Source organism: Myotis yumanensis, unplaced genomic scaffold (assembly GCF_028538775.1).
Source record: "Myotis yumanensis isolate MYYU_CA2020_CCGP unplaced genomic scaffold, mMyoYum1.0.hap1 SCAF_3, whole genome shotgun sequence".
NCBI classification, from domain to species: Eukaryota; Metazoa; Chordata; class Mammalia; order Chiroptera; family Vespertilionidae; genus Myotis; species Myotis yumanensis.
Genome location: NW_027223754.1, coordinates 140972839 through 140988301, shown reverse-complemented (window position 1 = coordinate 140988301; position 15463 = coordinate 140972839). Strand labels below are relative to the sequence as shown.

The window sequence follows — 15463 nt, the reverse complement described above, 5'->3', positions numbered from 1 at the left end:
CTCTTTGCAGTCTGTGTCCGCCGTTGGCACCAGGAGGCTGAGGCAGACAGAAGAATATCTGGGTCTCTCATCCTATGTCAGAGCACCCAGCCTGAGCCTCATCTCAGAATATCACAACAGCCCTTCAACATTGGCAAGATGTCCAAGAAAACCCACAGGTGGCACATGAAGACCCGCTGAGAAGGATGTGACACACAGTTCCACGGGGGAGAGGGGCATGGGTGGTGATGTCCCTAGGGGAGCTCTGCTGTTTTCAGATGGGCACCAGGCCTGGGGGGGCCAGACAGGGTCACCGAGGCAATGTGGTTATTCTGCATAACCTCAAAGATCATCCGCTGAAGGCCAAAGCAGAATGTGGAGCCAAATGGGTTGGTGTTGTTCGGGGAGGAGGACCTGTGAAGGACAATAGGCCAGGCCACAGGGTGACCCAGGAGCTCCTGGATGTGGTCCCACTTGCTATCGGTTGTGCATGTTTCTGTCTGACCATCTGCATTTTCTTTCTTTATGGCCATTGGGATCTCAAACTCACAGCAGCGATAAATGTTAAAAATTATAATGCCCAGGGTGACTGGTGTGAAGGACAAACTTCTTCACTTTGGGAGTGTTGGCGTCAAAGAGAATGTCTACTCTGAGAGTGAAGTAGTTAAAAAAGTAGTCATTGCACTTGGATGGAACTTGTTTATGGGGGGAAGGAGAATGAATTTTCATCTTCTGATTTATAGAAGACTTTGTGTGGAGAACCAAGCATGCTAAGAACGTCTTGGCAAGAATCCCCAAAGTCCACTGAACGTTCAAATACCCGCATCTTGGCATCCATCTGCTAACAGGTCAGGTCCACAGCCTGCAGCAAGTAGGTGAAGTCATAAACCTGAGGGTCCAGTTCCATCTCGAAGAACAACGACACTCTCAGCGTACATATTGCCCAGGACACAGCTCAGGGGCATCATGGGAGCTTGGTATCCTGAAGGCTGTTTCCCTGTAGATGTGCATTCTTTCACAGTTGCTCCGTGGGTATCTGGAGAGAAACTAGATCGTGGGCAAAACTGGGCTCATACTTGGGAGCCTCTATCCACGAGTCTCACTGAAAAGAGGAAGACAGTCCTCTGAGGTTGAGGTGGAAGAGCGGCTCAGCGGAGTTGTACACTCCTGGTGGGTTGCACTGAGCAACTGGTCCATCTGCCCAGTGGTGGGGGTATGGGCTGAGAGTTAAAATGGGCTCCACAATATTTTAACTTTACTGTAGTCAAGTCATGTACTTCAATCACCTTAAGTCCTGATTGAAAGCATCAAACAGTAGTTTGATCCCGTCCTGCGTCAGGTAACGGATGAGGTCAGGGCTTCGAGGAGACTGTTCACTGTAGAGAACCTGGACATTTTTGATGATGCGACAGTGCTTCTGAAGAATGGCTACTGCCTGAGCCAGAGGCATTCCCAGCGTGAATTCCCATGGCTCCCATGGCTCATTCCCCGGAGAGCGTTCAGGCACCACCTCCAGGTCCAGCATTGGTTCAGCTCGCCTGGCCGGGCGGCCTAGCTGCGACAGCGCAGACAGGACGGGAGCTCACCAGCAGCTGCTTCGGTGGTGAGAGCAGCGACATCAGCGGCTGCTTACACCTCCGATACTTCTTATCTCCCTTCTCTGCTCTCTATTTTTTCTCTTTAGCACCATTTTTTCTCTTTAGCAAATATGTATGGTTTAATATACATATTTACTTAGTTGTTCATTGTGTATCTCCCCAACTAGCATATAGGAGAGGGAAGGACTTTGGTTCATTGCTATATCTCTGGTGCCTGGCACACTTTGGTTCACTAAATCCACGCCAAACAAATGAGCTAACTTGCCCTGTGTCCCACAACTAATAAGAGGTAATATTTACTCTCAGGCGGTCTGGTTTCAGAGCCTTAACCATGAAGCTTTATTGCTTTGAAAACCTTAAACTCTTAAGTAAATAATAGTTCCCATGCGCTACTTTGGGAGATGGTGTTGCTATATGGGAAGAGCCTATATCCCACTTGCCTGAGCTGAGGATTTGGGAGGATTTGGCTCCCTGTCTATTACCAAAGCACTGACTGGGGACATAGGACTCACAAAAGGCTACACTGAGGTTCCCTCCAACCATCGTTTCCCTGTTACATTTCTAATATCCAGTCACATTCGGAATGGCTAAGCAAAGCCTAGCCCAGGAGTAGGCCAGATTTTGAGTCATGGATGCTATAAGAAGGTCTTAAAGTAATTTTAGCTGCCCCTCACACAGCGTTTCTGTTCCGTTGTTCTTTATCTGCCTTACCCATCTCCCTCTTTCCTTTCCAGCCAGTTTTCCCAGTTCTCCAGCTATCCCACAGCCTGAGGGTCCCATCCAAGCGAGGAGACTATTGATCTAATCTGGGCCAGATCAACCATCCCCAAACCCTTCCCGGCTCTGAAATTATATATCTAAAGTCTAAAATACTTCTACATTAATAAATTGCTGTGTTCACACTATCTGGGGTTTTAGGTCCAAGACTGAAGACTGAAACTAAGGGAGAGAAAGAAAATCGGAAGACCGAACAGTGGTCCAGAGGTGGAACAGATTGAGGGCCATGTTGGAACAAACTACTGGCCAGTTGTTACTTCTCCCATCACTGGGTGGTCTGCTCCTCACAAGCCTGACTTGGAGCCCAGAGGCATTGGAACAGCCTGTTCTCAGGGATCTCCTGCCGCAAAATCTCTTTGTATCTCCTATTTCCCTGACTGAGGATTTTTCTCAGGCTTACGCTATCTTATTGGGGACTCTTTCCCAGCTTGGTGGAGATGAAGCTGCCCTCCTGCCTTCACCTGTGTATCTCCCTGAGTCCCAGTGCTTGCTTAGTGGACACTTTTGGTCTAGCTATTCAACAGTCTAGAAAACATTATCTGTAACTATATTGTAGTTTTAATAATCCCTAGGATTCCAACAAAAGGTTTATTTGCAATTGTTGCAAATTTAGGCATTTTTAGGGGGAAAATGTCTTAGGCATTTTTAGGAAATCAGCTCAGACATTTTTAGGGAAAGGTTTCAGGTACAGCAACATGCAAAAAAACCCCACAAAAACCAATCATGGCCCGTCCTATGCTTTTTTTAAAAATTGAATTTACTTGGCATGTTTTAAACATCAAGTTTGAGGGAATAAATGATCTGATTTCATCTCTCTCAGAGAGTGGGAGGCCTCTTCCTCCTTGCCCTTCTGGTTTTGCTTTCAGTCTCCCCGCATGATCTCTTCCCTTCCAGCCACGGGAGACTGGCTGCTCTGGCTCTCCGGAAGCCCTGTTCCATAAGAGTGGCGTGAATGTTATTTATTGGCCATGGAGTGGAGTCCTGCTGATCTTGGTGATGGTCCAAGATTATTCACGTTGCAGACTGTTCTCCTAATATTATTTTTTCCCCATTGCCTGTAGGCAGCTCTTGTTTCTTTTTTGAACTCTTGGAAACTAATCTTTTTAAAGAACAGAAGAGGAATTGAATACAACAACAACTTTTCACTCATAGTTGAACACTGATTGGGGCAGGGAGAAAATCATTAGAGTAATTGTGATGGTAGCAATGGTTAACAGTTTTGAAAGTTACAACATGCCAGGCACTGTAGTTAAATACTTCACATGTGTTATCTCATTGAATCCTCCTGGTAACTCATCTTACAAATGAGAATACTGAGACCCAAAGATGTTAAGTACTTTCTCCAAGATCCCCAGATAGTTAGTAGTGTAGCTACCTTTCACCTAACAAAAAAACTGTGTGGATTTTTTATTTTTATTTTTGCCTTTCCTATACAGAGCAACAAACCTTTTTGGGTTCTGGTTATATATTATAAAATTTCAGGGACTTTTCTCTCTCAGCCGTGTTTGTTCGCCTCTTTTTAATTTGTCTTCACTCTGCCTTTTTTTTTTTTTTCTAGACCACATATTATAGCAGAAAGAGAAAGGATTTTGGAAATGGGCAAAATCTATTCCATTTTCACTATGCAACTTTCTACTGATAAGAGCTGAGCCAAATTCCTTAGTCCTTTGAGCCATAGTCCCCTGCCTCCCACCCCCATATTTTTTCTTTTTTAAAAAGCTCTTTTGTAGAGGAGTTGTAATGATTAAGCATGTGAAGCTTGAATATTTTGGCCTTATGTTGCCTAAAGTCCCTGCTTTGTACAAATGGTATTTTATTCAATGGAACATACGTTCACTTCCCAAAGCCCTAAGAAATAATACAAATCATTATTACGGTAAAGTATTAAAAAAAGAAAAGAGCAATCCCATTAGACATTTAGCAAAACTTCCTAAAAATTCTCTTCTCCCCCTAATTATGGCCCATAGTGCAGCTACCTCAACTCTGTCCAAAATATTCGTTCTTCCTCATTGTTCTCTCTCCCTAACATGCCTACTCCACTGCCAGGGGACCTGGCCCTGCGGGATGATAACTCTGTCGCCTGAGCTCTGATGAGGAGGACTTGCCTCACATTATTTCTGAAGCAGTTTTACTGGGGCAAGTACATCAAAAATCTTCCAATTTTTTCCCTCTCCTCTCTCCCCTTCTCCCCTCCCTGTCCATCTCTTCTTTTTCAGTTGTTCTTAGATAAAAATGAGTTACCCTCCTTAAGGCTAATAGTATTTCCTTGGAGCCTTTTCTTCTTTTCGCCTTATATTTTTCAAAAAGACTGTGAGTTCATTGATTTAGTTAGAGATGCTTTAGGATGCAAGGAACAGAAAATGTGACTCAGGGTGGCTTCAAGAGCGGCTGTTTTCTTACATAGAAAATATCAAGATGAAAGAAGCCTGGGGCTGGCATTGATTCCGCAGCTCATGGCAGAGCCGGGGTTCTGCTCTAGTTAAGTCTTTCATCTAATCAGGAAACCTTTTCCAGAACTTCGAGCAGATACTTTCTTGCATCTCACCAGGCTTAGACTGTGTCCAATGGCAACACCACGCCGCAGGGAGCCTGGGGAGCTGACGAGGGCCACGGGGAGGTGAAGAAAAGGGAAGGGGGTTGGGACTAGGCCTTGAATCTGGCCTAGTCTTTTAAGACAGAACATGTATCTGGTTTGATCCCTCCTCACTGAGCCTAGTGCCACCTCCTGGGACATGGGAACTACTCAGTAAATATCTGATAAATCGGTGAGTTTATGAATAAATAAAAAATGAACGGGCGGGTGAATGACTTATCAGCAACGGCGAGTCAGAATATGGTGCAGAGAATTTTTCCTGCTGAAATGAGGAAAAAATAGTTTGAATGAATCACACCCTGATTTTGAGAAACTCTTTAAAAGGCTTCGAAAGGTTCGAATGACCTTTAATAGTTGTATGATAGTTGGACTAGCTGCGGGATTAGGGAAAATATTTCTAAAGAAATCTGGAGGCAACGATGACCTAAAAATGATAAATCATGGCTTTCTATTGCATTTAAGGACATTTGTTTTTAATCTACAAGTTTTGAAGTCAGAGAACAGATGAAAGAGTGGGAGAAAGTTGCCACAAGCGGAGGCCTCAGTAGCAGCGCTCACTCGAAGGCAATCTGCTTGCTTTATTCAGCGGGTCCTTGAATCTTAGAGCAATTTCTTCGTGCACAGGCAGGTCCCTTCTAGGAAGTGTAGAGGCACACCTCCTGTGAACCAGCCTCGTTCCCACCTCTGTTTTGTCTTCATTGCTTTCTCTGTCTTTTTTCCCCTCACCTTATTTTGTGTGCCGTCAGAAGCTGTGTTAAATTAATCATGAATAAGACAGGATATGAGTAAACACGCTGTTAGTGATCGTGCACAGCACTATTTTCTATGCCCATATCTGAAATGAGAATCTGAAATGACTTGCACTTTGAAAGAACTAAGTATATTCGGAAACAGTCGCAAAATTTTAGATAGACCTGACACAGAAGTGTTAAAGATTGTACTTGGAAAACATATGGAGGCTTCTTTGAAATATGACACGGTGTACCTTCCTGGGTGGCTTGTGATGTGATGCCAAGCTGTGAATGTAGGCACCTCACATGGTGTTCATACTTATGATGGGCAAATCTGTCGTTTTCACAGTTGCCAATCTCCCCTCCCCCAACACTCACTGTTGTATTCCTTGAGCAATTGGAGAATTATGATTATTATCTCATTTGAATTTTTGCATTCAATTAGATATATAGAAAAATAAGAAGTCTTTTCAAATGACTTGGTTGGGACCTATGAAACAAATGTGATCTCAGTGTTGCTTTTCACAACTGCTTATTAGATAAGAAATGAATCTAGCCAAAGCCTTCTTTTAAAAAGAGCTAGTCTTGGGGATAATTCTCATTTTGTATAAATTCTCTGTCTGCATTGTGAAGTGAGTAGTACTGAAAACTTAACAAGTGGCTTAGCAATTGATGCACAAAGGAAAAGAACTATTACGACACCGTAACTGCTTGCAGATGTCCTGGGCAGGAAAATAGATGCTTCTTTTGTTTCGTAGCGCGGTCTTGGCTTTTCACGGTTAGTGATTTCTTATTCTTGACAGGATTGTCTATAAGTGAATCCAACTGATTTTTTGTTTATGACAAGAATTTCAGCTTTAGGGAGGAACAAGGCAAAAAATGAGAATTGATAGAAATCGAATGGACTGTTTATTTTCTTAGTGAGACTATGGGCATGTGATTACACAGTGAACAAAAAGGAAATGATATCAAATTTCCAGAAATCTCTGTTGCATGGCAGAATCATTCTGGAACCTGCATTTAAATCTTTCAATTTAGGCATCAGTCTTTGGGTAGCCACCCCGCTGTTAAGTGGAATGTATTAGTGTGCTTTGCAACATTGGAAAGCTTTGTTTCAGACAAGCTGGTGGAGCTGTTCTGGTCTTCTCTTCCTCACTCTGTTGACTGGAACCCCAGAGAGTTAGAGAATGTATGGTGATAAGAAATACCGTTGTACCCCCAATCAGAGAGGAATAGGAATTTTTTTGGTGGGATCTTTTATAAGCCTCTCAAATACAAATATAAATCCCTAATGAAACAATTAACATAGGCAATCCTCTTCAATGATTGATAACCTCAGAGGGCAATAGATAATTATGTAACTCTTATTGAAAGTTTATAATACCACCTAAAAAGGTGGTGGGTTTTGTTTGTTTGTTTGTTGTTGTTTGGTTAAAAAATTCAAAGTTTTATCAGATCAAGCTTTAGGTATAACTATCAGTTTACAGTGAATAGAAGGAAAGAAGAAATATATAAAAAGGAACCACAGGATTTTATTCACCAAAATCTAGACTATGAGAAACTATATAGAACAATCTGGTTTCTTTGACAAATGAATTATAAGGGGACAAAGAAGGGGGAAGCTATAGGTGAAAGGAAACAAATATCAAACAAAAACAATGTGTGAACTTTTAGTTTGGAATCTTATTTGAATAAGCCAACTATTTGTTGTTGTTTTTTAAAGTGGGGAAACCTGAGTGCTAATTGGTTATTTAATGATATTAAAATTATCAGCAATTCTTTTGTGCACTGATGGTATTGGAATATTTTGGAAGTTATTTTAAGTTGTCTGTAATTTGCTTCAAAATAATTTGGGCAAGGGAAGATGAGTGGTTTAAATGAAATAAGATCAGCTATGAGTCAGTAATTAATATAGTTGGTAATGGGGTTCATTGGACTCTTTTTTTACATTTATGTTTGAATTTTCCAAAGTCAAAAGTATAAACAAACAAGCGAATTTTTTAAATCCCACAACATGCACACACACACACACACACACACACACACACACACACACACCCCTTTGTAAGAACTCAGATTCTATTCAGTTTCAAGCCTAGCCCTGGTGTGCTTTTTCCCCCCAAAGCCTTCCTGATGCCATCTTCCTGGAATCTCTGGCCTTCATTTGTATCCATGCAGTGCTCTCTGCTTACTCCTTTTGTGTTTGACATCATGTTGTAATTGCTCAGTCGCCTGTGGAGTACAATAATATTTTCAAATAAGATTTTTGTTTCCTATTTTTATTCTTATCCCTTGCCTTTACCCCATTCAGCCTTTCAAACGTTTTGTGTTTATTACCTCTGTAGAGTAGACATAGAGACAAAAAAGGAGTTTATTCTTGACCTTTTGAGTTCCAAAGCCTGGACATCATGGGAATAAGAAACCATGAAGAGATAATAGATTTGGCACAAGATGTGATGAGTGAGAGAAGAGCTAATGTGAAGCCAGTACTCCCTGAGCTGGAGTATGGGAAAATAGAGGGACATAGCCTAATGGAGACAGAGATAGGTGGGATCTAGGATGAGGTACCAGGCCTGGAGGGTTCACACACCAGTCTCCAGAGAGAGAGAGAGCTTGCCCACACTTGAGCATCGTGTAAAGTGAGCACTGTTTGGCATCAGCGCCAAGGAACCGTGTGAGAGCTGAGTTAGCAGCCTTAGATGTCCCAGTCCCATATCAGGGTAGATTGTATATCATCTTAGCTGTCTTCTCTTTAGTGCTGAAGTCTGTTGGAGGGGTGGACGTGGAGGGAATATAACCTGGTGGGAGATAGAGATAGATGGGATCTGGGATGGTGGGATATACCAGAGCTCTGGACAAATTCAGAAACAAAGCAAAGAAATAGTAAACAAGAGCCAAAATATGACCCTTCTTATTGATACCTCCTAGGCTGGAGATGTAGAATATGGATCACAGAACCCCTAGATGTACTTCCTCTCCCCCAGGCAGTGCTGGATGAAGGGCAGGCTCTCCCTCTGGGAGATGATGGGGTGTCCCATGAGGCTTATGGCAACTCCCACTACTCATCCTGGTAAGAGATTTGCTCCTGAGAGGGAAAGGGGAGATGATATGAGCATGCCCAATCTAGTCTTCCCAATTTTAGCAGATAGGGAAATGATTATACTTACATAGCTAATAAAACTGATCTAGAGAGCCAACAGGACTACATTAGTAGTGCTTCTCCCAACATTAAAGGAAATGCCAGGAAGGAGGAAGAGGCTCTTCCCTCTAATAGTCAGCAATGAGCACATCACCTCTATCCATCCCTCTGCACAAGACATTGCTCAATACCCAGTTAACTGATCCAAGTGGGCCGACCACCTGATTAAAAATGCAGGACCTTTGGAAGCACCACAGTGGAAATTCTTAACATTATCCCCCAAAGGGACAGTGGTAGCTGTAGATAAAACCATGAACTCTAACACATTGCCATCATTTTTTTTACATTCACCATAAATACATAATCTTTTTCTGGCAAGGGTAAGACTTTATTCAAAGTTGTATTAGTGTCTATCAAAAAAGTAGGGACTCAATAGCTATTTACTGCATTGAATTATAGTAACATTATTAATGGTATTTTCAGCAATAAAACAGATATCTTGACCCCTGATATCAAGTCCACTTGTTTTACCCCACAGACAATCATAGCTCCACATGTACTCACTTCTAGATTACCATCTATTACTAATTTTGTCAGTAAATCTTCAAAACAGGTACTGTCTTGTAGTGTTAACAATGACCTCATTCTCTTCAATAGTTGAAATAGTTAATGGAGGGTATAAATTTACCTGTATTTCTTTTCTTCCATGCCCTAGAGTTATAAAAAAAATTAAGCAATTTAAGCATGTTAGCCATGTTTCTAATTTAAAACAATACCAGCCAATAAAACAAACATTAAGTACTCATGTCATTCTTAGAATTGCTATTCAATATTATAAACTTAGAAAAATTTTGTGCTTAATGATCACATTTTGTAGGTGGTTCCTTCTTTCTAAAGCTTAGTTTTCTCTTTCTTCAAGTTGTGGAAGGTCTCATGTATGTATTTCATCTCATAGTAGACATTTATCAGTTATTGACCACTCAGCACCGATAACCTTCCTACCTACACTTTGTATTCAGAGAAATTAATTCTCTACATTGTGTGCTGTCTCAATATGGTGAGAAACACAGGTATTTTGCCATTATGGACTGTACTTGATTCCTGGAGTCTCCTTCTATAAGATCCTTTTTCTTATCACTTAAGAACCACCAAGAAGTAAGGACATGATGTTATCAGAGTCTCATGCAACTTGGCATGATCATGTAATGATGCAAGGTTGGAGGAAATTATTGGAGCTGCTGATTGCCAGCATCTGGGAAACATTGACAGCAGTTTCTGCTGCAAAGACTTTCTGGAGTCACCTGGTTCTATTTCAAGACTGGTTGTTCATATCTTCCTTGTAATTTGTGGTTCCCCTCTATCCTTCCAATTAATTCTTCCTTTTGTGTTTATGTTTGCAAAGGCTTCTTACCATAGAACCTTAAGTGATTCACACAGCTTGGAAGGAAGCATCATGAGGTAGAAGCAAGTTACAGTGTGGCTTTGCAACTACCTTGTTTTGAGACTCGAGAAATCCCCTAACCTCCATGAACTTTAATTTTGTTATTTGTCGAGGCAATAGGCCGGATAACCATGAAGGCTTAGTTTTTAAAACTACAACTCTGTGACTCATATTATTATGGGTTAGGTAGCATTTTCAAGCCATAATGTTCTAATTAAAGAACTTTTATACATGTTTCACTTCATGTTTTAGCACACAAGGTGCTGTGAGTATTCTAGATATGTTCATCTTTGACTGAGCATTTACTCTGTAGGTGACCAGATATCAGAACAGATTCCTACAACAGAAAAAGCAAAGGGGCAAGTAGTTGCCTGTTCTTGGAAAATATTACCTCAGCTTATTGGGGTGTGTATGACAGAGGTAGCCTCAGGTGATTGATGGGATTAGCTTTACATCCAGAGAGTAGGAAATGCTGACGCTTGCATTAAAATTAAACCCATTCAGCATACATTTGCTGTGAGTAAGGCACATTGCCTTTCACAGCTTGAACCTTTTGTAAATTTGAGGGATACTGCCACAATCTCTGGTTTGAGAGTGGTTGTCAATGTTTTTGAATATTTCTAAGCTTTTCCTTGCTTCTGGTTTCATCCAATTTGAACTATTCCAATGTGAATTAGCACTTTCAGTGACCCATGAATGGTACAAACACCAACTGCCAATTGCTTCAGATTTGAACTGGACTTTGTGGTTATTACACTTGACCTGTATTTCACAGCTCAATAACTCAGTAAATGATACTATAGCAACACAGCATCTAAAGGAAGTTTGACAATTACCTAGACACCTCTAATGACTTTTAGAATTTGAATACTATAAAATACCTGCAAAATCTACTTGGAGATCGCAGTGAATGGATGACCTGTATGTAGTTTGCTTGACTACTGAGATCAATGCATGCCCAGTTTGTTCCTTTGACCTTGTGTGAATACTCAGTATCATAGACCTGATGGGCCACTTGGCTTAGAGTCTTATCTGAGACACTTACTTTAACCAAGTTGATGGTGTTTTACTTCTCATACTCCTGCAATGATGTTCTATCTCATTTAGAATAAAAGCCAAAAGTTGTTGAATAGCCTGAAAGTCCACCATGATCTGGCCCTGTTGCCTGTCTTTGCTTCACATCCTTCCATCTTCCCTTTTTTAACTCTGCTCTGGCCACACTGGTCATCTTGCTGTTCTTTGAACATGTTGAGCTCTAGACTGTCTCAGGGACCTTGCCTTGCCCAAGACAAAAGTGCCTCTAACATCCCCAAAGCCATGTGAAGGAGTTTTTTACTGGGCTCCACCATCAAGCCACCACCATCAAGCACTGCCTGCTGCCGCTGTGGGAACCAAAGGGTCTGATGGTGGGTGGTAGGCAGACAGCTCTCAGAGGTTGGTTGCTGGAGTCATTGATGTGTCAAAGTTGTCTATCATTCTTCAATGACACCAGCTCCATACCAGTTCGCTGTGCTGAAGCTGAGACGCCAGCTGTACTGGTGCCATCCCCATAGGAAAGAGTCCAAACCACAATTGGAACTGATATTTGCTGAGCACTTACTATGTGCTAAGGGTTTTACTCACTTAATACTCATAACAGCTCTGTGAGGCAAGCCCTTTTATTGTCCACATTTTATAAATGACCATAACAGAGTGTTTGAAAGCTGTTAACAATTTTATATATACACCAACAAGGAGAGCTAGATTCCAAACAAGGCATCAAGGTTCAGTAAGTCATGATCTTAATGACTTCAGGATCAACCCATGATGTAGTGTTAAAGTGAGAAAGAACCCTTTTCCTCCTTCATTTTTTTGTTTTAAACACAATGTGTTCATGTAGTTTTGATTCTAAAAATATAACTAATTTTGTTCACTTTTTGCTCACTGCGCCAGGGGGTTAATGTCAGGTTCTCGGCTAAAATGAGAATCAAAACTAACTGGGTAATGTAATTAGAGTCACTGTCATCTGTAGCATAATGTGGGAAAGCTTGCTTGTCTGTATTATCTACATTAAAATAATAATGAGGATGATGATTATTTTTAAGGAACAATTCACGGTTAGGGTAGGAACAAGTACGAGATCAGTGCCTATGTCCTCCTCCTCACCACCCCCACTTGAAGTGAAAACCACCTTTACTTTTGTCACGTTATTTGTTTTACATTTTTGACCTCCTGGTGTGCTTCCTTTTGAAGAAAGAGTTCTGATGTTTAAAAACAAAAATGAAAATCGCAAATCCAGAAAGCAATTATTGATATTCCCTCCTCTCCTATTTTTCGGTTGGGCGTGGTGGGATCCAGTGAGCACATCATTCAGGCTATGGCCTCATGGGAACTTGCCAACAAAGACAGTATATTTTGACAAGGAGCCACACAGAGGCCCCGTTCCCCCAGCCTTCTGGACAGAGGTGACTTCCTGGCCAGGATGCCTTTGAAATTTGTTTTTCAGGTTTCTCTTTGGAAGTACTGGAATAAACAAAGCCCTCCTTTAAATTCTTTCTATTGTCTTCAAATGTTTTCTTTTTTGTCTGTGGGTAAAAATTTAAATTAAAAAAGAGAAATCCCAGCTCTGTCTGATATTGGTTGTTTAAAAAGCTGGAGTATCTCCACACAAAGCAATTATGAGGTTATTGGGGCTGCATGAAATTCTGATTTGCCAAAGGGATTGTGGCTCAGTCTGAAGCCCTGCCAGGATTTGTAAGTCAAGGGTGGTACGAGGGTGAGGAATTCTGTCCAAGCAGCTGCTGTGCTTTCAAAACTGTGAGAGCACCATCACCTTTGGGTTCCCATCACCTTCTCCCTGACTCCCATGGAGGCTGTGAAAACTGTATTCAAAGAGGACAACGTTATGTGCAGATATAAAGTTGAAATTGTTTTATTATCTGGCTAAGTACTTTTCAAACGGCACATTTTATGAGTCCAGAATAAAATAAAATGTAGTGATGCAAGGATGTAAATACCTATTTACATTTAAAAATAGCCAGCTTAACAGGTACCACGTCAGTGTTGCAAAAATGTCACATCAGAGAAAAGAAATCTCAGCATATTTTAGAACATAAGACATTAAAGAAAATTTGCTTAGATGTCATCTGTTAGAATAATAACAGAAAAGTTATCTCATAATAGTACTAGAGACCCGATGCACAAAGATTCGTGCAAGAATAGGCCTTCCTTCCCCTGGCTACCGGCACCACCTTCGCTCTGGCCTGGAGCCACCTCTCTGCCTTTGCTCCAGCCAGAGCCACCTTCTGCCTCTCACCTTGTTTCGTCAATTTGCACATTCCCTCCTTATTGGCTGTGGACGCTGCCATCTTTATCATGAAGTGACAGTTAATTTGCATATTACTCTTTTATTAGATAGGATATACTGTTTGCACAGTTGGGTTGTCCTATGTAGGACAAGATTACTGAAATAGTCTTTTTATGGATCTGAGTTGATATCCAGTAATTATTGGGACACCAGTTTCTTCATATTTTTTTACACCCTATTCTGCAGCCTATTTTTTCCTTCAAAGGGGTAGAAAATGAATTTCTCAGTGCCTGGCCCTGTAATGACTCATAGTAAACATTAGAAATGTTTGTTGAATAAATAAATAAATAAATGTAGGCATTTCACAGTACTTTTGAAATACAAGTCTATTTTCTGAGTTTGGTGACCTTTTAAAAACAATGGATAGTTACATAAATTCTCACACTTTATTACCATTAATTCTGTTAGATTTATGGGAAATCAACAGGTTATTTTGTTTAGAATAAAACACAACCATTTTGAAGTTTAAACCTAGTGATAAAGCTGAAATAGGTCAGTGCAAATGTGCAGTATCTGACTTGCTATATAATTTTTTACATTTGCCCAATTGGAAGTGTGTTTACTTTTGATTTAGGTTAACCCTTTAGGGCCCTAAATTGCCCCATTAGGAGGTAGAATCCACCCTCACCCACCCCAGTTTCTGTGAGAATAACCACTTTGAAATAGGAGCCAAGCTGAAGAATGTATCCCTCATTCCAGATGTCTCCTGCTGGAACACAGCTCTCAGAGAGATTATATTTCTGGTGGGGACCAGGCTGCTGATATTATTTCTGACTTCGAAAGATGTCAGTGATAAAAATAGGGTTCAGCATATGGAGTTGAGCTTTGTAGAGCAGGCATACAACACTTCCATATGGAATGATCCATCCTCCCAACCCAATATTGAATACAGGTTATGATATATTTCCTTAACATACTGCAAGCAGATCATTTACTTGGTCAGAATTAGAACACTAACCTCAGAAGGGATCTTCGATGTCTAGCTGATGCACTAATCCTCAGAATTATATCAGCTTTCTCTCAATTACTACCCTCTGTCCCTTCTCCTTATGAGGTGCCAACTCTAAGTTTAAGATCGCTCTAAAAATTGAACAGCTCTTTTTCACAAAGAGGTAAAATGTCCCTTCTGCATGTTTGGCAAATGCTGGTTTGCAAAGACACGTTTTGTAAGGATCCAAGGGATGGAGCTAGGCCTGGTGGATAGAGTTTACAGAGAGACTGGGTTTTTGTTACCAAGAATCATTTTCTACTGGTCAGAATGGTCTTGGCATGGAGTGGGCTGCTTCATGGTGGTAGGAAAAATAAATTACCCTAATTGGAAGGTTTTCAGTTAGGCTATGTAATCAAAGGCCAGGAATATTCTTGGGTAGATTCAAGCCTCTGACAGATGTGTAGGATAGAGAATACTTAAAGGATTCAACTGGCCCTGAGGTATTATGATTCATTTTACAATACTCTTCTTCATCGGTTAGAGACTTTATCTGTGTATATCAAACTACCCACTTAACATCTCCACTTGGATGCCTCAAATTCAACCTAACCCCAAACCCTTAATTTCTTCTTCAAATCCTGCTCATCCAACAATGGTCTCCCTATCAGTAAATTGCTCTTCTACACAGAAGTCAGAACAATTCTTTAAAACTCTCCTACAGCTTCTCATCATGCCTCCTGCTCACTAGGCCTGGCACGGCACTCTCTTTTTCCATGTAGCTGCATTACTCACTCCCAGGTCCTCGATCTCTGCTCAAATATCTCTCTTCAGAGAGGCTCTCCTGGCCCACAGTGTCTGTGACAAAGCACTTCCTGTCACCTTGTTCTCCATCCTCCTTACCTCCTCTATTTTTCCATGAAAAACTGAC

The 15463-nt window shown here is 41.1% G+C and overlaps 1 pseudogene; it reads right to left on the bottom strand.

Moving 5' to 3' along the window:
• Nucleotides 1-211: 211 nt before the first annotated feature.
• Nucleotides 212-1504, bottom strand: LOC139005354 (phagosome assembly factor 1 pseudogene; annotated as a pseudogene).
• Between the last annotated feature and the right edge of the window lie 13959 nt (nucleotides 1505-15463).